The 24,596-nt window shown below is 38.0% G+C and overlaps 1 long non-coding RNA gene across 5 annotated transcripts; it reads right to left on the bottom strand.

Annotated features, from left to right (window-relative positions):
- Positions 1-338: 338 nt before the first annotated feature.
- On the bottom strand, positions 339-17,089 carry LOC140518056 (uncharacterized). 5 transcript variants are annotated; one of them, XR_011971817.1, is made up of 5 exons: positions 16,715-16,840; positions 15,993-16,133; positions 14,712-14,830; positions 3,718-3,781; positions 339-570 (listed from the first exon to the last, which is right to left on the bottom strand). It is a non-coding gene; the product is annotated as an uncharacterized lncRNA (long non-coding RNA). The 5 variants fall into 5 exon arrangements; XR_011971818.1 differs by lacking the exon at positions 15,993-16,133 and having other exon boundaries at positions 16,715-17,089; XR_011971821.1 differs by lacking the exons at positions 15,993-16,133; positions 16,715-16,840 and adding an exon at positions 15,296-15,604.
- Positions 17,090-24,596: the final 7,507 nt, after the last annotated feature.

The raw sequence follows: 24,596 nt of genomic DNA, 5'->3' as shown, positions 1-24,596 counted from the left end.
AGGAGGGGTCTGCGTTACGAAAGGTTTGAATGTCAAGTAGAGGATTTTGTATTTAATCTTGTAGGTAGTCACAGTAGAAAGCCACTGGACATTACTGAGTAGGAGAGGTGACGTGGTTGGACAGTCACTTTGGTGGCTAAATGAAGGATGGATTGGAATGGGGAGAAATATGAAGCAGGCCAACCCACTAGCAGACTCTAGAAATAATCCAGACATGCAGTGATGAGGGTCTGTACTAAAGTGGTAATAACTAATTACCTTCCTAATAATGGGGGAAAAATACAGTGCTTGCAACTTCAGAGACATTGAGTTATCCTGTTAATCCAAATACCAATACCTTTATGGGTTTGAATGAACCCTTTAATTTCTATATAAAAAGCTCTTTATACCTGGAAAGACTTACATGAGCTGATGCAAAGTGAAAAGTACTGTATACAAAGTAACAGCAACATTGTAAGATGATCAGCTGTGAAAGACTTGGTTATTCTCAGCAATAAAATGATCCAAGACAGCCCTGAAGGACTTACGATGAAAAATGCTGTCCATCCCCACAGAAAGAACTGATGGTTCCTGAAAACAGATTGAAACATACTTTTTTAAACTTTACTTTTCTTGAGGACTTTTCTGGTCTGTTTCTTTTCACAACACAACTAATATGGAAATATTTTGCATGACTACACATGTATAACCTATATTGAATTGCTTGTTTTCTTAATGAGGAGCACTAGGGAGAGAAGAAAGGAGAGAATTTGAAATTCAAAGTTTTAAAAATGAATGTTAAAAATTGTTTTCAGATGTAACTGGAGAAAAACAAAATAGTAAATAAGTTCAAATAAAAGCAAGAGCTGTATATAAATTCTATTTTATTTAAATTATATTCCATATAAAACAATGTCATTGCTTTATTTTTGTGATTAAGTTGTACGATGGATGCTCACTCTGAAATGCATTATGAATGATAGGTTGCATGTGTTCATAGCAATGACAGAAGAGGAATTTAAAGTGTTTAAATCACCTTATATAAACTCAGGGCACAGGGTAGATATTTTCAATGTCATCTCATGTACTGAATTAGAATTACAAAATAGATGGGATGTCTTTTACTACTAGTACAAGTAAGAACAGTAACAACAACGTTTCCACTGAATTGTAAGCAGTGAAAATTACTGTATTATTAACTATAAATTTGACTGTTATCATGCTCACTTTGATACAGTGTTACTGTTGAAAACATCAGCAATCCCTCATGGATGGGAAAATGCCAACATCCCCCTACAAGGCTATAATGCTTAGAAATAAATGTCAAGCTAGTTACGAGATTGATATAACTTGCTAGGATGCTTAGCATGGCATCCAGGAAGATGATGGCTGGACCATCCTGATTCATTCTCCTGTTGTTTTGCTTCTACCTTTCCAGTAAGAAAAACATGTACTTGTGAGACAAGGAGGCAGGCTCTTAGCATTCTTAAGTAGCGAGGAAGCATGTGTTATAAATTGGCTATTTCAAATTGTTTTCTGACATTTACCTAAAAGAACTGAGAAACTTTGTTTACAGTGTGCCTTGTAAGAGGTCAGTCTGCCATTTTCAGAGCCAGATCTGATAGGTGTTTATACTGTCAAAGCAATGTCCTCCTTTATAAAATCCTACTCTATTACCTCATTGTGGCATGGAGGTGACTTTGGGCTCTTGAAAGCTGCAGAAAGTCAATCATTGAGTCAATAACATTTATCAAACACCTACTTTGTGACAGGCATTGTGTTAAGTACTGGGGATTCAAAGAAAGGCAAAAAGAAAAAACCAGTTTGAACAGTTCAAGCTCTCAAGGGACTGACTCACAGTCCAATGGGGAGACAATGTGCAAAAAAAAAAAAACCCTAAGTACAAACAAACTCTCTTCAGGATAAATTGGAAAAAAATCAAAAGTTTATTGACCAACTGTCTGTGATTAGAGAGCTGCAGTTTCATCAACATGAATACCAAAGTTACTGAGGATGATGGAAGATAGAGAAGATGGTGAGTCAGGTACCAAAGTCATTGAACAAATGGTCTTGAGTTTGGTAGGTGAGAGCGGAAAGGATGGTGAGGGGAAGTTAAAAAGAGATTGCATGAACTTCCATAAGAAGAAAGAATAAATAATATAAAAATCTGCAATTTAAGTTGAGCTGTGCAAATCACAAAATGTAGAATTTTCCTTCTACTGTAAAAATGACCTCTGAACAAGAAAAGTTATGACTATTTCTGAAAACCATTCTAGGAGTCAGAACATATAAGATTTTTTTAAAAAAGTATGAAACCAATTATAGTTTATTTTGTATCATAGCAGTTGTTTTTCCTGCTTATTCATTTAGCTTTAAGTAGTGAGACAAAGGACACCTGGTGGTAAAGAGTTGAAAAAGCATTTTGGATAAAGGAAAAAGATCAGTTTCTAATTTGTATACAATGTACTTGTAGATCATAGAATCTTATAGTGATCATTTAAAACTGGCCCTCCATCCTGACAGGTATGTCTTCCTCATTTTGAGGACTACAGATATAGGAAGCTCACTACCTTTTGAGTTAATTTTATTTTTAGATAGCTCTTCTTATTGGTACTAGTATTATGGCAAAGTTTCAGCATAGATGTATTAAAATATGGAACATTTAAACACCTGTAGACCCAGGGCAAAAGAAAAAACAGACCACTGGGGTGGTAGGGCTGGGAAAAGTGTATAGATGCCTCATGTATGGTTATGTAGATAGGCCAGTGGCCACAGGAACTTACTACTTTCTCCAGAGCTGCAGCCTGGGATTTTCTCTTCTGCTTTTCTCCTTCACTATTTTCACTTCCCTCAGTTCTTTTTTCTTAATTTATTTTTTCTTTATTTTTAAAAATTTATTTATTTTAGTCAACATTCATTTCCACAAGATTTTGAGTTCCAAAATTTCTCCCCATCTCTCCAAGTCCCTGCTTTACTCTGTCATCTTGGTGTTTCTTTCCTCCCAGTTCTTTTTTCATACCTCCTTCACAAGCAATAGTAGATAGGCAGTGGCAAACATCCTCCACCACCCACACCCTCACCCTCTCAACCAGCATTTATAAGTACTATGTGCTAGGCACTAAGCTAAGCTTAAGGGAATACACATACAAGCAAAAAGACAGTCCCTATCCTCAAATAGCTTATATTCTTTTTTAAAAAATTATTTTATTTTAATTTATGGGATAAAACAAGCATTTCCACAATACAGTACAATAAAAAAGATGATTGCTCATGACACTGCAAATCTACTATGCACAGCTTTGTTCCTTTGAAAGATACAACAAAATTATCATGTAAGTGTCTTTTTGTCACTAACTTTGAGGGAACTTTAGTAAGTTACTTGCCCAGCTTCATCTTTTTCTCCAGTGACAGCAAGAAACAGGAAATAATTGCAACCCATTAACCACACAATCATAATATTAACACAAATAACTAGATATGAGTATCTTCAAGGCAGGATAAGCTAAATTGATTATGTAGAAATGTATAAAAACTAGTAATAAATGTTGGTGAAGGATGGTGACACAAATTAAAGTAGAAATGAGAATGATAGTTATAAATAGCTACAATGTTAAGAATCATTAGGTTGTTTTTTCAGAAATAATTTGGCTTAGGTATTAAAAATAACAATTATCTTTCAGTATTCCCTTTTTCTTTCACTTTTAAAATATATGTAAAGGATAGTGCTCATGAACAAACCTCCTCATTCCTTGTCCTTAAAATGTCAGGTGGAATCTTCAGACAGAATGCTTACCAAATTTCCCTGGAAAGAAAGGAGTACCTAATGAAAACTCAAAGAAGGGCCCAGTAATACTAGACTCGAAACTCAACTTCAAACTTATTGTTACTATGGATTAGCGTTGCTGCTGGAAAAAACCTCAGAATCCCATTCCACATATTAAACAACATTGTTATATTAATATAGGAAAAACCCTAAAAGTCTTTTTAAAAGTTGTATTTCTAACAAAACAGCTACTTACCTAAAAACCAAAACTCAAAATCCATCCAGACAATCTTTTCATCACACTTGTAATCACAGTGATTCACCAGTCTTTCAAACTGTTTAGATCTTTTGGTTATCAATGACTAACTGTTGTATAATGAGATCTTTGGTTATTAGAAAAATAAAAATTTTAGAAGTTCATTTATAAACCAAAACCCAAATACCTGGCCTGTATATCAACTAGCTGTATAGTGAGTATTCCAATCCCAATTGAGGGGGAGGGTATGAGGAGGGGTGCAGACCTACAATTTCATTGGTTTAGGAAATTCTACCAATAACAGTACAAATAGGGAATTATTCTGCAACTTACTGTCTTAAGAGAGCTGCCTGGAGTGTGCCTGGAGAGATTAAGTGACTTACCCAAGGTCACACAGTCAGTATGTGTCAGAGGCAGGTTTTGAACTTCTGGATTTGAGTCTAGCTCTCTATTATTACACACACACACACACACACACACACACACACACACACACACACACACACACACACACACACACACACACACACACACACACACACACACACACGTAGTGAGGTGGTACAGTGGATAAAACATCAGGGCCTGGAGTTAGGAAGACCTGAGTTAAAAATCCAGTCTCAGACACTTACTAGCTGTGTGAATCTGGACAAGTCACTTAACCCCGTTTACCTCTTTCCTGATCTGTAAAATGAGCTGGAGGACAGGGCAAGCTACTCCACTACGTTTGCTAAGAAAACCTCGTTGGACAGTCTCCCCATGGAGAGTCAGACACAACTGAACAACAACAAAATACACACACATATATGGACACAGATAAAGTATATAAATGTATAAAAATAGACATAAAGTAAATTTTTGAGAACCTACTAGTGGGGTTTTCGTAGGGGAAAATGTTTGTGGGGGTGTTGCTTGAGCAGAGTTTTTAAGGAAATGAGATTCTAAGAGCCAGAGATGAGATGGAAGTTCATTCTCAGCATGAGAGACATCCAGTACAAAAACAGCAAGATGGGAGATAACAGTTTTGTATCTAAGAAACAGGAAGAAGGCCAGTTTGGATGAACCAAAGTGCAGGAATTGTATAAATGTCTAATAAGGCTGTGAATGAGAGAGCTTATACTTGATCCTAGCAGAAACAGAGAGGCACCAGAGGATCCTGAGTAAGGGACAAACTTACATGGACATACTTAAACTTCAAAAAAATTATTTGGCAGCTGCTTAAAAGATACATTAGAGAGGGCAAGCCTCTCCTGAAGCAAGGACAATTAAGGGGCTATTCCAGTCATCTACTTGAGTGATGATGAAGGCCTGAATTAGAATGATGACCATGTGAGTAGAGAGAAGGGGATGGACACAAGAGATATAGCAAGATTTAGCAACTGACCAACATATGAGGCTGAAGAGTCAAGGATAATGTTGAGACTGGAAACCTGGGTGACTGGATGGTAGCATCCTTGATAGAAATAGAAAATTTTGGAAGGGATATGGGCTGGAGGATATACAAAAATAATGAATTAAGTTTTAGACATGTTGAATGTCTGTGGAACAGCCAATTTGAAATATCCAGTAACCAGTTTGAGATGTGTGACTAGAGCTCAACAGAGAGTCCAGGTATACACTTATACACACATATATGTATACATACATACATATGCATAGTAAAGATTGAGCAAGGACTGCTGTTCTTATTTGTGTCCCCTGCACTTAGCACAATACCTGGCATATAATAGCCATTTAATAAATGCTTGTTGACTGACTCACCTAGGAGAGGGAATAGAAGGGAAAGAGAGTAAAGAAGGAAAGAGAAAGGGGTGGAAAGAGGTTGCAAAGGGTCTAAGACAGAACTTTACACTGCACCCATAGTTAAGGGATGAGATATAGATGATAAACCATCAAAGAAGACTGAGAAGGAATAGTCAGACCACGACAAGCAAGAGAGAAGAGTGTCATGGAAAATCAGAGAGGAGAGAGTGAACAACAGAATCTAAAGCTACAAAAAGATTGAAAAGGATGAGTTTGGAGAAAAGGCTATCCAATGTGGCAATTAAGGGATCAGTGATAACCCAAGAAAACAGCTTCAGTTGTGATCTGATGAAGATCTGAGTCACAGGGATAATTTCATCAAATAAAGAAAATTATTTATGTCCTGTCAGCTAAAATACTTTGACAAAAAGTAACAGAAAATTAAAGTCAAGATCAAACTAAAACTCTCTTCTTGATCAATAATCATATTCCAAAATAGACCACCTTTTTTAAATCTGCGAAATAAGATCAAGATACCATACTACAGGAATGATCTCTTTTTGCCAACATCAGTAATATTCAATTTGAGTTTCTTTTTCCACTCATGGCAGTATACTGCCAACTTCTCAGTTTCTGACTAAAGGCTATTTTTTAAAAATAATTTATATATTTTTTAGTTTTTTAACATTCACTTCCATAAGATTTTGAGTTTCAAATTTTCTCCCTCTCCTCCTGCCCCCTCCCCAAGATAACATGCAATCTGATATAGGCTTTACTTATCATTCATATTAAATATATTTTCATATTAGTCATGATGTGAAGAATTAGAACTAATGGGAGGAACCATGAGAAAGAAGAAACAAAACAAAACAACAAAAAAAGGAGAATAAATAATATGCTTTAAAGACTATTTCTAATTGCATATATACATTGCCATTTTCTTCTATCTTTTTTAGTCTTTTGAATTTGTTTTAATATTTCTTATTTTCTCATAGAGGCATTGACTTCTATTTGATCCATTGTAATTTACAGGGAATTTGTTACTTGGTCAAGGTTTTGTATTTCTTACGCCAAGCTATTCATTACTTTTCCAAGTGTTTCTTCCATAGTTCTCAATTCTTTTTCATTTTTTTCCTACAGCACTCTCATTTATAAAAAAAACTTTTCAAACCCTTTTAAAAGTTATTGCTTTATCTCTTCTAGGAATAGTAGTCTTATATCCCAAGTACTTAGCAAATAGTAGATACTTAATAAAAATATTGGGGGGCAGAGCCAAGATGGCAGCGTAGAAAGACGAACATATGCTACCTCTTACCCCACAGCCCATAAAATACCTGTAAAGAAGAACTCTCGACAAATTCTAGAGCAGCAGAAGCCACAGAACAACGGAGTGGAGGAGATTTCTATCCCAGAGTGATCTGAAAGACTGACGTGACAGGTCTGTCCCACACCAGACATGGAGCAGAGCCCAGCCCTGCCTTGGCCACGTGGCACTGAAAGGAGCAGATCCAAGCAGGCTTCAGGGATAGAATCTCTAGTGGCAGCGCAGATCCCTCAACTCACAGGCACCAATGGTCAGTGAGAGGGTCTTTTCGGCTGGCCGAGAAGGGAGCAGGGTGTCCCCATAACTCGAGCCTCCTCAGGTGGCAGCAGTAGAGGCAGCAGTGGATGGGGCTCCCAAAGCAGGCAGTAGCCTGCATCCATTGTTGAAGGTCTCATTGTAAACCCCTGGAGGAAACTGAGCCCTGTGTGGCTGCCCTATCCCCTCCTGAGCAGCTGCTCTTAATCTCACACTGAATAGAGACCTGCCCCTGCCTAAAGCCCCTGAGGCTTTGGAGCAGCTCATCTGAATCTCAGCCCCTAGTGCTGGCTTGGCGGAACTGGAGGCCAGATGGTCTCTGAAGTCTCACTTCTTAATTGTATCCACTGTGGTGATAAAGATCTTGGAAAAGAATCTATTTTTTTAGAATTAAATTAGATTAAATATTAATTAATTAAATAGAAACTATTTTTATAGAATTAAAGTTGAATCATGTAAGCAAGTTTCTAAGACCTCTGCTGGATCACTGCCTTGTCATGGTAGAGGGACTTGTGTAGCTCAATGAAACTCTGCCATGCAGGGTTACCTAAGACAGGCAGGTCATAGTAGAGAGAGTTCTCACAAAAGGTGATCCGCTGGAGAAGGAAATGGCAAACTGTCCCAGTATCTTTGCCAAGAAATTCCATGGTCAGTATTAAAATGATAAAAGAAATGACATTAGAAGATGAGCCCCACAGATTGGAAGGTGTTCAACATGTTACTGGGGAAGAGCAGGAGATAACCACAAGTAGCTCAAGTACTAATGAAGAGACTGGGCACAAACCAAAAGGAAGCTCATGGATGTGTCTGGTAATGAAAGGAAAGTCTGATGCTACAAAGATCAATACTGCATAGGAACATGAAATGAAAGATCTTTGAACTGAGGTAATCTGAATGTAATCAAAGAGGAGATGGAAAGATTAAACACTGACATCTTGGGTGTCAATGAATGGATGGGAATGGGTGATATAATTTAATTCAGATGATCACTACATATACTACTGTGGGCAAGAATCCCTTAGAAGAAATGGAGTAGCTGTTATAGTCAATAAAAGGGTGAGAAAAATAGTATTGGGGTATAATCTCTAAAATGATAAAATGATATCTGTTTGAATCCAAGATAAATGGCTCAACATCACAGTAATACAAGTCTATGCTCCAATCGCTGATGCTGAAGAGGCCAAAATTAATCAGTTCTATGAAGACTTACAATATCTTCTAGAAATAACACTAAAAAAAAAAGTCACATTCATCATAGGGGATTGGAATTGGAATAAGAGGCAAGTTTGGCCTTAGAGTACAAAATAAAGCAAGGCAGAGCCTAATAGAGTTTTGTTAAGAACTCATAGCAAACACTCTTTTTCAACAACCCAAAAGGTGATTCTACACATGGACATCACTAGATGATCAATATAGAAATCAGATTGATTATATACTTTGCAGCCAAAGATGGAGAAGCTCTATACAGTCAGTTAAAACAAGACCTGGAGCTGACAGTGATTGAGATCATGGACTTCTTTACAAAATTCAGACTTAAATTGAAGAAAGTGGGGAAAACCATCAGACCGTACAAGTATGACCTAAGTAACATCCATTATGAATATGAAGTGGAGGTGCTGACTAGTTTTAAGGGATTAGACCTGGTAGAGTACCTGAAGAACTATGGAGAGAAGTTCAAAATATTGTACAGGAAGCAACAGCAAAAAACATCCCAAAGAAAACGAAGAGAAAGAAAGTGAAATGACTATCTGATGAGGCTTTACAAATAGCTGAGGAAAGAAGGAAAGCAAAAGGTAAAGGAGAAAGCAAAAGATATACCCAATTAAATTCAGAATTCCAGAGAATAGCAAGGAGAAATAAGGTTTTCTTAAATAATCAATGCAAAGAAATAGAAGATAACAATAGAATGGGAAAGACAAGCAATTTCTTCAAGAAAATTAGAGATATCAAGGGAACATTTTATGCAAAAATGGGCATGATAAAAGACAAAAAGGGTAAGGACTTAACAGAAGTAGAAGAGATTAAGAAGAGGCAACAAGAATGCACAGAACTATACAAGAAAGATCTTAACATCAATGATAACTATGATGGTAGTTACTGACCTAGAGGCAGACATCCTGGAGAATAAAAGCTAGTGGGTCTTAGGAAGATTTGCCAACAATAAGGCTAGTGAAGTCTTATTTCAAATCCTAAAAGATGATGATATTAAAGTGCCACACTTAATATGCCAGAAAACTGAATGGTGGCCTCTGGATTGGAAAAGATCAGTTTATGTCCCAATCCTAAAGAAGGGCAATGCCAAAGAATATTCAAATTGCCAAATGACGGGACTCATTTCACACACCAGAAAGGTTATGCTTAAGATCTTGCAAGCTAGGCTTTAGCAATGTGTGAATGGAGAATTCCCAAAAGAACAGGCTTGTTTTTGAAGAGGCAGAAGAACTAGAGACTAAATTGCCAATGTTAACTGGATTATGGAGAAAGAAAGGGAATTCCAGAAACATATCTACTTCTGCTTCATTAACTACATTAAAACTTTCTACTTTCTACTATACAGATCACAACAAAATGTGGCAAGTCCTCAAAAAGATGGGAATATCAGATCATCTTACTTGTCTCCTGAGGAACCTGTGGGCCAACACTTAGTACCAAACGTGGAATAACTGATTGATGTAAGATTGGAAAAGGAATATAACAAAGCTGTATGTCACCTTATGTATTTAACTTATATGCAGAATACATAATACAAAATGTCAGGCTGGATGAATAAAAAGCCAGAATTGAGGTTACTACGAGAAATACTACAATTTCAGATATGCAGAATATGCCACTCTGATGGCAGAAAGGGAAGAAATAAGAAGTCTCTGGATGAAAGTTAAAGAAGAGAGTGTAAAAGCTGGCTTGAAGCTTGCCATGAAAAGAATTAAGACCTTGGCAACTGGTCCCATCATTTCCTGGCAAACAGAGAGAGAAGAAATGAAAGCAGTGTCAGATTTTACATTTGTGGGCTCAAAGATCACTGCAAGATGGCAACTCCTTGGAAGGAAAGCTATAGCAAATCTGGATAGCATACTAAGAAACAGGGACATTACCTTGCCAACAAAGTTTTGTATAGTCAAAGCTGTTTTTTTCAGCAGTAATATTTGGCTGTGAGAGATGGACTATAAGGAAAGCTGAGTGCTGCAGAATTAGTGTTTTTGAATTGTTCTGGAGAAGACTTTTGAGAGTCCCTTAGACATCAAGGAGATAAAATCAGTCAATGCTTAAAGAAATTAATTCAGACTACTCACTGGAAGTTCAAATACTGAAGCTTAAATATTTTGGCAACATAATGAAAAGAAAGGACTCATTAGAAAAGGGAAGGGGATGGCAGAGGATGAGATGGATAGATACTGTCATGGAAGCAATGAAAATGAGCTGAGATAGACTTCAGAACATAGTGGAAGACAGAAGGACCTGGTGTGTAATAGTCCATAAAGTCGTGAAAAGTGGGACACAACTGAACAACAAGGTTCCCACTATATGGTATCTTTTGGACTGGAAATGTTAAAGTGGAATGGCCAGATTGCCAGTTCAGACGGTGATGTAAAAGGTCATAGAGAAGTCAAACTCTCCCACATGAACCCAAATAACAATGAAAATCAAAATTATTAAAAAGTACAGTCCTCCAATCCAGTCCAGAACTGCAAAAAAAAAGGCAGCCAGAAGTCAGGAAAGGTGGGTAGCGTAGAATCGAACCTGAGTTCCCGTGAATGGATGTGAAATAAGTTGGGAGTGAGTGGGAGGGTACACAAATCATATTAAAATCCTGTGGCTGAGAACATGAAGATCCAGACCCTAGCCTATCAGAACAGAAAAGAGAACAGAATAAGCCCCCAAAGAACACTATATAGCAAGACAAAACCAACTAGCGCATTCCTTGGAGCATAGGGAATCATAGTAATAGGGTCAGCACTAGGAGGGCTATTGAAGAGGTTTGATTTCAAGATGATCTCTAAAATACACTGGGGTTTGTCAGGCCATAACAGAAATGGAGTTAACTCCCATTTGGGGTTGTATAAGGAGAAGGCAAGAGTTAGGCCAAGGGCCAGAATCCATAGTGGACTACTAGGAAACATACAGAAGTTAGGGACTGAGGCAGAAGGTAGGGCCCAATACCAGTCACCCAATCCAGATCAGCAGAAGTACCAAGATGAAAAAGGAGACTGGAACGCACAAAGCCTACCCAACCTATCCAAGAGGACTGGTCCAAGAACAAAATCCCAAACCAAGAACTCAGGCTAAAAATATGAGAAAGACAGAAACAAAAAACCCCACACTAAATAATGAAGAAATACTATGAGTTAAAAGTACCCAAGAGAAAAACTTAACAAAATTTCTAAGCAGATGCTCAGAAGAAAAAAATTGACTTGATCACAAAGGCTAAAAAGAAATGAAACAGCAGATAAAAAAGAAAATTATAAATGAAATGAGAGTTAGGAGGAAAAGAAAAACAGAACAAGAAGAAATATCTTAGAATCCTTGAAAAATTGAAGGAAGAAAGTAGAACATAGCAATTCTAGCTGTTGTGGTCTAGGGGTATTAGCAATCCCAAAATGCAAGGGTATAGGTTTGGGACACTGAGGTTTAGGGGTCCTGGGACCATAAAATAGGAACATACAAGTCCTGCCCAAATGAATTCGACTCAAGCCCTCTTTCAGCCAAAGAAAAACAAGGTTTATTAAAGAGCTGGCATATTGGCCAGATGCTTAAGGAATCTGAACATTTTTAACACTAATATAAATGGGCCAGATTGAATCTGCGTACCTGCATGGAGGCCAAGATAGAGCTTATACACGGAAAGACCACGGAGGGGATTCAGGGTTGTCTAAGTAGTCAGGGGTGATTGGAGGAGGGGTCTAGGGAGGATCTTGATGGGTAGACTGGGTTGACTAGAGGTCAGAGGCCAAGAACCAAGAGAGTGGGACCTAGATAGGATCAAGGGTGGGAAGTAACTGGAGACAATCTGGAGGTAATAGACTATGAAGGCCTGGGCTAGGTTAAGGGTAACAGAGAATTGGGTATAGATAATGAAAGGCCAGTTGAGGGGATTATAGCTTCAGGCAAATGCCAGATCAAGTGGCAAGATTCAAGGAAAATCCAAGGGGGTTTCCAGAGCTGGTATCTCTTCAGGGGTCTACCTCAAAAGAATTCTACCACTGGAGCCTTCTTTCAGTCCAAGTGGGGAATTTATTAAGACACTGGTTTGGTGGGTGAGATTCATGGTGATTCTGTGCTTAATGGTGTTGAGAATGAAACTTTTATAGAAAGAAAGGGAAAATGGATAAATTGAAAAGATCTCGAAGGGATTAAGGATACTTCCTACTTCCTAGTAGTCCACTTCAAGCAGACCGGATTAGTCCAGAGGTAACAGAGAATAAAGGGCTGTGTTGGAAGCCACAATGAAAGGACAGCTGAAAGGATTACACTGGGATGTGTCAGATGCCTTAGGAGAATACCAGGGATTTGGTCTGATGAAATTTGTGGGAGAGTTTCAGGACCCTTTTTAGAGGTTCAGGTCCCATATCCTGACATTAGCTATAAGAGAAAAGATTAAAACAAAGTCAAAGGATTGGAAAAGATAAGCAATGTAAGGTATTTACTTTCAAAAACAGCTATGCAAAATAGGTGGGATTTAAGAATCAATGTATTTCATGAAAGCACATGATCAGACAAAAACTCTGGACATCCCATTTCAAATAATCATGAATGAAAATTGATTATTGTGGGAAACAAGGAAGTTCTGTTTCCACAGAGTCCTGACCTAGCATGGTCAGGTAAAGATCAGAAACTGCGAAGTCTCCATGAGCTGTGTGAGGCAAAGCCTATCAGAGAGGAGAACATAAAGTCACATGGCCCGGGGACGGTGTAAGCATAAGAAGTATAAGTATAAGAAGCTCCATTTTTTTGGAACGTGTTGTAGTGGTCTTATAACCTTACTGGGGAGGCTACCTGTCCATTCAGGGGAAATGGATGTAAAGATTAATAAAAGCTTTCCTGATTTCACAATTGGTATTGTTCTTTGTTTAAGGTGAGCATGTTTCTCACAGTTGGGGGCTTGTTAGATGGGCTCATTATTCACAATTATTAAAACCAGAAGAAAAGAGGAAAATAGAAGTAATACACCAATCACTTCCTAAAAAGAGACTGCCAGACTGGAAATACCCACCAACATTACAGCCAATATTCAGAGGTTCAAAATTAAAAAAATATATATATATATGGCAAGAAGCCAGAAAAAAAAAGTCAAGTACCAAGTAATCACAGTCAAAATCACATTCAACCTGACAAGAATTACTATAAAGAATAAAATCTTGGAATATGTTGTTATAAAAGGCAAAAGATAAAGCTTTAGAACTATGAATAACTTAATTAGTATTTAATAAATGCTTACTATGTTTCAGGAATTAAGATGCTGAGGATACAAGTAAAATGAATGAAACATCTTTGTTCATTTGGTGAATTTAAGGTAAACTTGACCATATCTCTCCTTTCCTAAAAATACCTCACTTAATTCTTGTTTTCCTATATCTCTTCTGACTTTGGAGCTAAATTCTTTGAAAAGGATGCCTATAATAGATGCTCCTTCTCAATCTCTTCCAATCTGGCTTCCAATCTTATTATTCCACTGAAATTAATCTTTCTGAAGTTACTAATCATATCTTAGCTGCCAATTCCAGTGGCCCTTTTAAAATTCTCATTATCTCTGACCTCTTGGTAGCCTTTGATACTGTTTATCACTTTCTCTTCCTCAATACTCTCTTCTCTTTCCTGGCCTGATCATCCTCCTACTTATCTGCCCGCTGCCTCTTGTTCTCCTTTGTTGAATCCTTCTCCAAATTATATCTTCTAACTGTATATGTCCCTCAGGGTTCTGTCCTGGGCCCTCTTCTTTTCTCCCCCATATTACTTCACTTGGTTATATCTTCAGCTATGATACCTCTCTTATTTGACTTTTAAAATCCTTGAGCCCTTCCAACAAGGCTTTTTGGGCTTGAGACCAATTCATATTCCCCTTTGAGGTTTCTGATGTGGGGTATATTGAGCAGGTTGTTGTCTCCAGAATTTGTGTTTTGATTTTCCCTTTTTTCCCTATCACCAAGGTATTTCTCTAGTGTCACTGTTTTTCTTTGATTCTTCTTGCTTATGTTGTTTACCCTTTTTTTCTGGTTTTTAAATTTGATCTCTGCTTCTGGGGCTCAGGGGGCACTGTCCCAGAGTTCTTGTACTGGGAGCTAAGGGCCTATTTACTGGTTTTCTGTGCTGGGGCTTCAGAAGTCGGCAGTTGGATCTTGTAGTTTACCTGGTGCTGAGCTGGTGGTAGCTCGTATGTGCCTGGTATTGGCGCTCACCTGCTCCTCCTTGTGGCTTAGGATTTCCCAGTGGTCCACTGAGGTGGGGCTTTCGTCTTGCTTGCTGGGATATCTTCCCTCCTGTACTGGTCCCTTTAGTGGTTTTTTGTTCTGCTTTGCTGGAGGAAAGCAATTTTTAAGGGGTCAACAATCTTACTTTCATTAAAAAGAAGAAAATACAAGCAGAGAAATTAGCACAGAGATTCAACAGACAGGGCTCTCACTGTCTGAAAAAAGTAATACAACCACCTACTTACACCACTGGACTGTGAGTTCACCAACTTCTGAGTAGTTGGGGGGGCAAAGAGGGGACTCTTAACAAACAGCTACTCAGAGGTCTGTCCAGGGAATCAAAACGTCCTTCTCCTAATTGAACCCCCAAAGCAAAATACCAACCTCCCAGTATACGTGTAACAAAAACTCTGCTCCTGATTGACTTGACTCAGAGCCAGTAGGCACTAAACGTGACTCAGAACAGCTGCAAACCATCAGGGTTTAAAGAAGATTGAGCCTGGGAACTGAACTCCAAAAAGAAAACAACAAAAATCCCACTTTGCTTGCTCTTACAGGCTTGTAGATTTCACCTTTGCAACACCTCTCCATATGTTCCCTTTTCTTCTCTTGTTGAAGTTTAGGTGTGCTCAGACCCCAATATGTCCTTCCTGTCCTGCCTGAATGAACCTTCAAACCCAAGCCTTCTTTCAGCCAAAGAAAAACAAAGTTTATTAAAAATCTGCCATATTGACCAGACTCTTAAGAAATCTCAGCGTTAGCTAGCCTCTTAATGAATCCGAACATTTGTATTGCTAATGCTATTGGGCCAGAATGAATCTGAGCACCTTCATGGAGGCAAGATGGATCTTATATCCAGAAAGATTGTGGGAGGGATCTATGGTTGACCAAGTAGTCTGGGGTAACCAGAGGAAGGGTTTAGGGAGGGTCTTGATGGGAGTGGCCAGTAGCTGAGGTGAGTAGAGCTCAGACACTAGGAACCAAGAAAACGGGATTTTGATGGGATCAAAAGTAGCTGAAGGCAATCTGGAGGTAACAGACAATGGAGAGATGGGCTAGTTTAAGGGCTTGAAAAGCCAAATTAAGTGGGAAAATTCAAGGAGAGTTCATGGACTCATGGGTCTCATTCTTTTGGGGTAAGGGATAAAGGTATTGGCTAGAACCTATACCTGTCAGTAGCTCATCCAGCTGGCCACAGTTGTTCAAATGCAAAACATATGCATGCCAAAAAGACTTTTATGGAGAACTTAACATACAGCAGGCACTCACATGGTGGTCCGAAGAAGTGATACAAGGACACTCCCAAGGTCTCTTGTAAGAACTTTGGAACTGATTTTGTGACATGGGATGGGAGACACTGGCACAAGACTGCTCAGAATGACGTGCCCACATCAGAGAAGGTTCTGTGCTCTATGAGCAAAGCAGAATTGAAGTAGCTCAAAAGAAATGCAAGATGTGCAAATTAAGAGAATCCACCCCAAATGTTCACATGGACCATTTGACCTGTGGTAGGGCATTTCCAGCTCATATTGGTCTGATCAGAGCAAGCTGCAACCTGACTCTAGCACAGTGATGTCACTCTGGTTCTGTTCACATATTGTGTCCCTCTCAGATCCGCCCCTGAGGGCAAAGAATGTTTGTTGCTTTTTTCTGTGTCTCCAGCTCTTAGCACAGAGCCTGACACACAGCAGGCGCTTAATAAATGTTTATTGATAAAATTGCAAAGTATCTCTCTATTATTAGGGATTTCCAGCAACTTTTAAAATGGCTGATACTTTGTATTTATTTTGAAAATTTCCTAGTTATAAAGTTCAAATTTGGGAACATGTGGAGAGAAGAAAGATTACCCGTTCTACCGAAAAATGAAACACACGATTCTCAAAGAAAACCCACCCAGCCCACTTCCACTTCCTGGCAGCTTCAATTTCCCGCAACCCTCCTCGGATTGGTGAGTCTAGCCAAGGAGTGAGTCCGGATTGGTTGACACAGACCTGAGAGGGCGGGATGAGCAAGCAGTTACAGCCAGTCACTACCTCAGACCTGGCGGGCCGGCGCCCGGAGGATCCGGTTGGAGCTCTCGGCACTTCAGCTATAGTCTCACTTTGTTGCCCCGCCCACCTGGGGGGAAAGGGCAAGATTCCGGAAGTTGTGGAATTCTAGGTAAAGTGGCCCGTCGGAACATCCATTCCCTTCCGCCCAAGATTCCAAATGTCACGTGTCTGGGCAGGGGGGACGTGAAAATCCGGGTTGCACTCTTGAATAAGGTTCCGGGTCAAGCAGATATTTTTCTTCCTTCCACCCTGGACCCTGAGTGGTTCGGCAGTTGCTGGGCGGAGCCCTCTCTCATAGCGCTTTTCTTCATGGAGGCCCGTCCCACTCGACCTGGGGGAGAGGATAGAAAGGTGGAAGGGGAGGCGGCCGCCCTTGAGCCCCTAAAGAGGTTTCCTGAGCAGCCCTGGAAGGCCTCGGGGAGCAGCCTCTTGGCCTGTCACTTCTCGGCACTCTGTGGGATGCTGGCGCTGGGGAGGTCCCCGGGAGCTCTGGGCCTGCAGTCCGCTGTTGGTACCGGCTTTTTTGCGCCTGAGGAGCAGTCCGGCGCCGGTCAGCTTATCTTCAGAAGAAAACTTTTTAAATGCAAAGTGTTCAAAGTGAGAATCGCGCAGTTATCAGCCCTTTTGAAAGATGTTTGGAATCGCCGAGTGATAATATGCGAATTAAAACTTGGCACGTTCACCTTGGGTTTATCAAATGAAGAAAAGATGAATTAATGTAGGAAAGGGCCAGCATTGGAGGGGTGCAGCGTGCTTGACCTACGTGGGTCGGGCAGAACGTGGGTGCAGCTTTTCTGTGAAAGTTTAGAGTTATCCAAGAAGATTACCAAGCTCTGCTGCTTTCTAACTCAGTATCTGGAGCTGTATACATAAAGAAAAGTTCCGTATATACCAAAAGAAATGAAGCAAAGAAAAAAACAACCAAAATCCTAGACAATTCTATTAATAGCTAACAGTGCTCACTATACGCTAGGCACTCTAGTGCTTTAGAAATATCTTATTTGAGCCTCTCAACAAACTTGGGAGGGAGATACTATTATTATCCCCATTTTACAGATGAGGAAACTGAGGCAAACGGGTTAAGTGACTTGCCCAAGTGACAGCTAGGGAAGAAGAAAGCCGCTGACAGGAGAGCAAGAAATCAGGGATGTGATCAAACAAGGCCTTCTCCATGTAAGAGTGGCCCTCTATAATAGTCACAGACCACAAAATGAGGATAGAGATTTGAATAAACAGAAGAAAGCAACGCAATAAAGGATCAAATCCTTAAATATGAGTGCAATACTTGATATGTCATATTTAAATGATTCCTAAATCTAGATATATAACCAAAATTTCATTCCAGAACCCCAGTCATCCCATCAATTACTTCAGTTTCTACTCTGGGTTGTCTGGAACTTCACATGTCTAAAGTGGAATATAAGATAATTTCCCCTAAAGTATAGCAGAGCTTGTGCTATTTTTTGTGCCTCAGATCAGAGCTCTATAGTCTTTCAGTTCCTGGGGAAAAAACTTTACAGTAAGTTTCTCTGAAAAAAAATCTACTTTTTAAAGATATATAGTTAACTGATAAAAATTTATAAGAGTAAAAGTAATTCGCCAACTGGTAAATGATCAAAGGACATGAACAGGTAGTTTTCAGGAGAAATTCAAAGTAGTCTTGGCCATTTGAAAAAATGCTCTAAATCACTAATAATTAGAAAAATACAACTCTGAGGCTCTATCTCACATGCTCAGATTGGCAAAATGGACGAAAAAAGGCAAACAACAAATTCTAGAGGAGCTATGGGAAAACGGATACATGAATACATTGTGGGTGGAACTATGAATAAAGTCCAGACAATCTGGAATTCAGAACTATGTTCCCAAAGCTATTAAACTGTCTGTAGTTTTTGACCTTATAAAACTACTAGGTCTAAATGCCTGAAAGACATCCAAGAAAGAGGGAAAAGATCTGTACGTATGGACATATTTATAACAATTCTTTTTGTGATGGCAAAGAATTGGAAACTGAAGGAGTGCCCATCAGTTGTAGAGTTGTGGTATGTTAATATGATGAAATACTATTGTGCTATAAGAAATGATGAGCATTGCTTTAGAAAAACCTAGGAAAATTGTTGGGACTGATGCAGAGCCAAGTGAGCAGAACTAGAAGAATCATTTATATAAGAACTGTGTAAAAACAATCCTGAAAGGTTTAGGAATCCTGAAAAACAATGACCTGTCAGAGGACTTCTAACACATGCTAATCATACAGATTGAGACATTTTCTGTATATGGCCAGTTCTAGAATTTTTTCTTGACATGGTATGTTTGGTGTGTTTATGGCATATTTATAACAGCAGTTTTGTTTATCTTACTTTCCCAGTGGAGAGTGGGGGTGGGGGGGAAGGGAAAGAAGATAGATTTTTGCTGATTGAAAAAAATAATTTAAACAAAAGCTAGAAAGTCTTCCAGTCTCATTGAAATGACATCCCTAGTCAAGGTGCTGATCTCCCCTGTGTATACTTGGTCTAAGTCAGCCACTTTCCCTTTCTTTGTTGTTGGATTTGTTTGTTTTTTCAATATTTTTACTTCCGTTATAAACACATTTGGAGTTGTGTCCTTTTTTGCCTGGACTATTGGTAATTAGCCGTATAATTAGTCTCTGCCTCATATTAACATTCTCCAAACCATCCTCCACTAGGCTACCAAAGTAATTTTCCTAAAGCATATGACTGTGTCACTCTGCTTTTGTCCAAGCCTCTGGTAGTTTTTCTAAGGGACAGCCCTGTGACATGTACTGTTTACATAGAAAGTGATATGATTCACTTCAGGAAATGGTGAGCTGTGACACAGAAGGGAGATGGGACTTAGTTCAGTTGGTTGAAGAAGACCTTATCAGAGGACTTAAGTGAGTAGTAGACTTTTGAAAGGCAGGCTGAAGCAAGAACCATACACCCATAGGGTAGCTAGCCCCTATCATATTCCTTGACTTCTAGCGCCTGTCGCTCTAATGACTGCTTGAGATAGCACTCCTTCTTAGGTATATTATTCCCTTCCTCACTAGTTGAGCTAAACTGTTTTATCTCACTCCCTGCTGAAGAGCTCACATTTATAATCTTTGTGTATTTGATATTATGATTGATATAACTTCTCCAATTTTTTTGGTTGATTTATTTGGTAAAGAGGTTTGCTAGCTATTCATGATGGTCGTTTATGTAACCAGCCTTTTGTGGGAAGGAGCTAGACTCTATAGCACAAATTAAGCGCTATTCTCCCTCTTTGAGAGTGATCAGGAAAGTGATTTTATTCTGAATCCAGAGTCTTATCCCTAAATTAGAGATATTTGAAGGGTGGCAACTATGTCTAGACTAATATTTGGATATAGGAGAGATCACCCAGCCTTAGCAATTCTAGATCTCTCCTTTTCCTCTTGTCAAAGGTACACCAGATATCAGATCATATCTATCTACCATATCATATCACATCCACCTGTGCCACCCATAAGCTGTGTCTATATAGTGAAACACAGCCCTCCACATACACCTTAGATGTGTATATATATTTAACATCTACCTAGTTATTTACATGTCATCTCTTCCGATAGAATATGAGCTTCTTAAGAGTAGGGACTACTGCTTTTCTTTGTATCCCTAGCACATAACACAGTGACTGGCATGTAGTAAATACTTAATAAATGCTTGTTGACTGACTGACTGACTGCTATGCAGGACTGCACACAATGTTCCAGATGTGATCTATATATTGAAAAGTCACTACAGGATAAGGTGTATGTGTCTAAAGGGAGTATGAATCACCATAAAATTTAGATCAGAAAAAAAAGTGTTAGTTTCTGCTGTTTTATTCACTATGAGTGACATTTCTTGGCCAATTTGCTTTTTTACTTGACACACCTAACTCCTGAATCTTATGTGATCCTAACTGTGGCTCCACAATATTTAAATTATTTTTTTCCATATGTTTGCAATATTTTCTTCTTGACTTGCAACCTCTGGAATTTGGCTACAATATTCCTGGGAGTTTTCATTTGGGGATCTCTTTCAAGAGGTGATTGGTGGATTCTTTCCATTTCTATTTTACTCTCTGTTTTTAGGATATTGGGACAGTTTTCCTTTCCTTTATAATTTCTTGAAATATTATGTGTAGGCTGTTTTTTTTTACCATGGCTTTCAGGTGGTCCAACAATTTTTTTGGTTTTCATTTAATAATTTATTTTTTTCTAGTTACACGTAAGAACAATTTTTAAGCTTTGTTTTTTAAAATATTTGAGTTCCAGATTCTCTCCTTCCCTTCTCTCCCACACTGAGAAGGTAAGCAATCTGATATAGGTTACAAGTCATGCATGCATGCAGTCATGCAAAACATATTTCCTCATTAGTCATATTATGAAGGAAAACAGACAAAAAAACCCACAAGAAAAATAAAGAAAAGGTATGCTTCAGTCTTCATTCAGACTCCATCAATTCTTTCTTTGAAGATGGATAGCATTTTTCATCATAAGTCCGTCAGCATTATCTTGGATTATTGTATTGTTAAGAACAGCTAAGTCATTCACAGTTGATCATCATAAAATATTGCTGTTATTGTATACAGTGTTCTCCTGGTTCTGCTCATTTTACTTTGAATGAATTTATGTAAATCTTTCAGGTTTTCCTGAGGGCATCATGGTTGTTATTTCTTAGACCACAACAGCATTCCATCACAACTATATATAGCAACTTGTTCAGCCATTCCCCAATTGATAGACATTCCCTCAATTTCCAATTCTTTGCCACCATTAAAAAAACTGCTATAAATATTTCTGTACATATAAGTCCTTTTCCTTTCTGTTTTTATCTCTTTGGTATATAGACCTATTAATGGTATTACTTCATCAAAGGATATGCATGGTATTACATACTTTAGGCATAGTTCCAAATTGCTCTACAGAATGGTTGAATTAGTATACAACTTTACCAACAATGCATTAATATCTCAATTTTCCCACATTCTCCCAAGGTTTGTGATTTTTGTTTTCTGTTGTAATAGCTAATCTGATATTTATGGGGTGGTACCCCAGAGTTGTTTTAATTTGCATTTGTCTGATCAATAGTGATTTAGATCATTTTTTAATATCACTATAGAGAGTTTTGATTACTTTGTCTGAAAACTGTTCATATCCTTTAACCATTTTTCAATTAAGGAATGACTTATTTCTATAAATTTGATTCAGTTCTCTATATACTTGAGAAATGAGGTCTTTATCAAAAAAATTTTCGGTAAAATTTTTCCCACAGGACTACTACGTATTTCCCTCCATTCTATTTTCCCTCTCTTTATCTATTCTTTCTTTCCTTTCACCTTGTCCAGTCTCAAAGATGTTTTGTTTCTGACTTTTACCTCCCCCAATCTGCTCTCCCTTCTATCTGTCACACCTGCTTTCCTATATGGTAAGATAGATATTTATACCCAAGTGATTATGTATGCTAATGTTTAGTCTATGAAATTTTTCCTCCAATTTTCTGCTTTCTTTCTAATCTTGGCTACATTGGTTTTATTTGTACCAGAACTTTTTGATTTAATATAATTGAAATTATTCATTTTATACCTCATAATGCTTTCTATCTCTTGTTTCTTCAAAAATTTTTCTCCATGACTCTGATAAGTAATATGTTCCATGTTCTTCTAATTTTCTTGTAGTATTGCCCTTTATATCTAGGTCATTTATCCATTTTGACCTTATCTTGGTACATAGTTTAAGACATTGGCCTATGCTTATTTCTGCCAAACTGTTTTCCAGCTTTCCCAACAATTTTTTTTAAACAAATAATGAATTCTGATTCTCAAAACTTAAATTTTTACACACAGGCACAAGGTTACTATAATCCTTTACCACTGTGTATTGTATGTCTATTCTATTCCACTGATCTTTCTATTTCTTAGCCATTTCCAGATAATGTTAATATTTACTGCTATATTAGAGTTCAAGGTCTGGTACTGTTGTGGCTTGAGGTGCTGGGAACTGCAAAATGCAAGGATTTGAAAGAATTTGACCACTCAAGCCTTCTTTCAGTCAGAGTAGTGAGGTTTTATTACAACACCAGTAAGATTCCCAGTAAACCTGCACTATTTTATCGCCAATAGGAGTAGGCAGAGTCCATAGGGAATCTGTACAATTTAATGGAGGGGTGGTAAGATTGATACTTCTATACAAGAAAAGACAGTGAGATTTGGATGGAATTAAGGAGTGGTAAATTGCCTGGGATGGTCCAGGTACAGACAATGAAAGGAGTTAAGTGGTTGGAGAGTCACAGTGAAAGGACAATTAAAAGGATTATTGAGTATCTAAGTAGGCTGGGATGAACCAGATGTCTCAGGCCAAACACCAGCGTGGGAAAGTTCAGGGCAAAGACATGGTCTTTTAGGGGTCCAGGTCCCATCACTCCATCAGTACTGCTGAACCTTTTTCTTTTCCATTTTTTCACTAGTTTCTTTGAAATTCTTGACTTTTTGTTCTTCCAAATGAATTTTGTTTTTAGTAATTTGATTGTGATAGTATTGGATAAATAGATGAGTAAAATTCTCATTTTTATTTTTAATTTTTTACAATGAAATAATATTACGTTACATTCATGTACCCCCTTTTATTCAGTCATTCCCTAATTTCTAGGCATCCTCTTAGATTTTAGTTTTGTCGTTCTTTTTTCCTTTTAATCCCCCTTTCAGTATCAGAAAATTTGTTATGCTTTTGACTATCTAATCATTATCCTTTTTATTAATTCTCCTTCCTCCAATTGTTCCCTGTTGAGTTTGATCTATTTCTGCATTGAATTTGCTGTTTTCGGTGTATGTAATGTATGTAGGTGAACTTTTATGAATGTTTATATGTCTATATTAAGTCCTTTGTCTATTTCTGAAAAGAGTGAGGTTCATCTGATGCCCACTTTTTCCACTACTTTCTCATTTCTTTGTATAATCTCATACTCCCCCAATTATGAAAAATAACAAATTCCACCCCCCTTTTCCTCCTTCCTTCACTTCCTTTCACTCTGTTTTGTCTCCCTTCTTAAAACATTGAACTGAAACAATTCACCCTCCAGGGTCACCTTTTCTTTTTAAATTCAATTTTATTTTATTTTCAGTTCAAAATTCTCTCCCTCCTGTGCCCATTTCCTACCCATTGAGAAGGCAAGAAATACAAAACTGATTGCAAATATCAAGTCATGCAAAACAAAACTACATTTTGAAAAAAAAAAAACAAGAAAAAAGAGAAAAATGCTTCAATTTGTACACCAAGTCCATTAGTTTTACATCTAAAGATCATATATTTTTAAGAGTCCTTTGGAATTGTGGTGGATCATTGTGAGAAAACTAAATTCATTCTATTTTGCAATTGCTTCTATTCTGTGTCACTGCTGACATTTTGTATAACTGCCTATGTCATGTCTCTTTGTCTTTGGATTAAATTCAGTTTATTAGGTTCAGAAGTTCAGTCTTCATCTCTGAGTTAAGTTTAGAAGTTAAGTTTTCTTATAAATCATTTTAATTAAAAGAAAACCTATTATTTCAATGCCATTAGCTGTCCTTGTACCATTAGAAGAAATCTGTTATCTATATATGCCTTTAGTTATTCTTTCAGGTGGACTAAATCAATCAGAATTTCTTAGGGTCAATATAGGAGGGTTTGTTGCTAGCTCCATATTCCTTATTTCCAGCCAATCATATTATTTTCCCCATTTATAATGCTGCCTTCTAAATTTTAGATGATTTTCTTTTTATCTGTAAAAAATGATTTGTCGGCCCTCTTTTGGAATGTTAGCTTGTTGAGGAGGCTGAGACC

Source organism: Notamacropus eugenii, chromosome 1 (assembly GCF_028372415.1).
Source record: "Notamacropus eugenii isolate mMacEug1 chromosome 1, mMacEug1.pri_v2, whole genome shotgun sequence".
In the NCBI taxonomy this organism is placed as follows: Eukaryota; Metazoa; Chordata; class Mammalia; order Diprotodontia; family Macropodidae; genus Notamacropus; species Notamacropus eugenii.
This window is presented reverse-complemented; position numbering and strand designations above follow the sequence as displayed.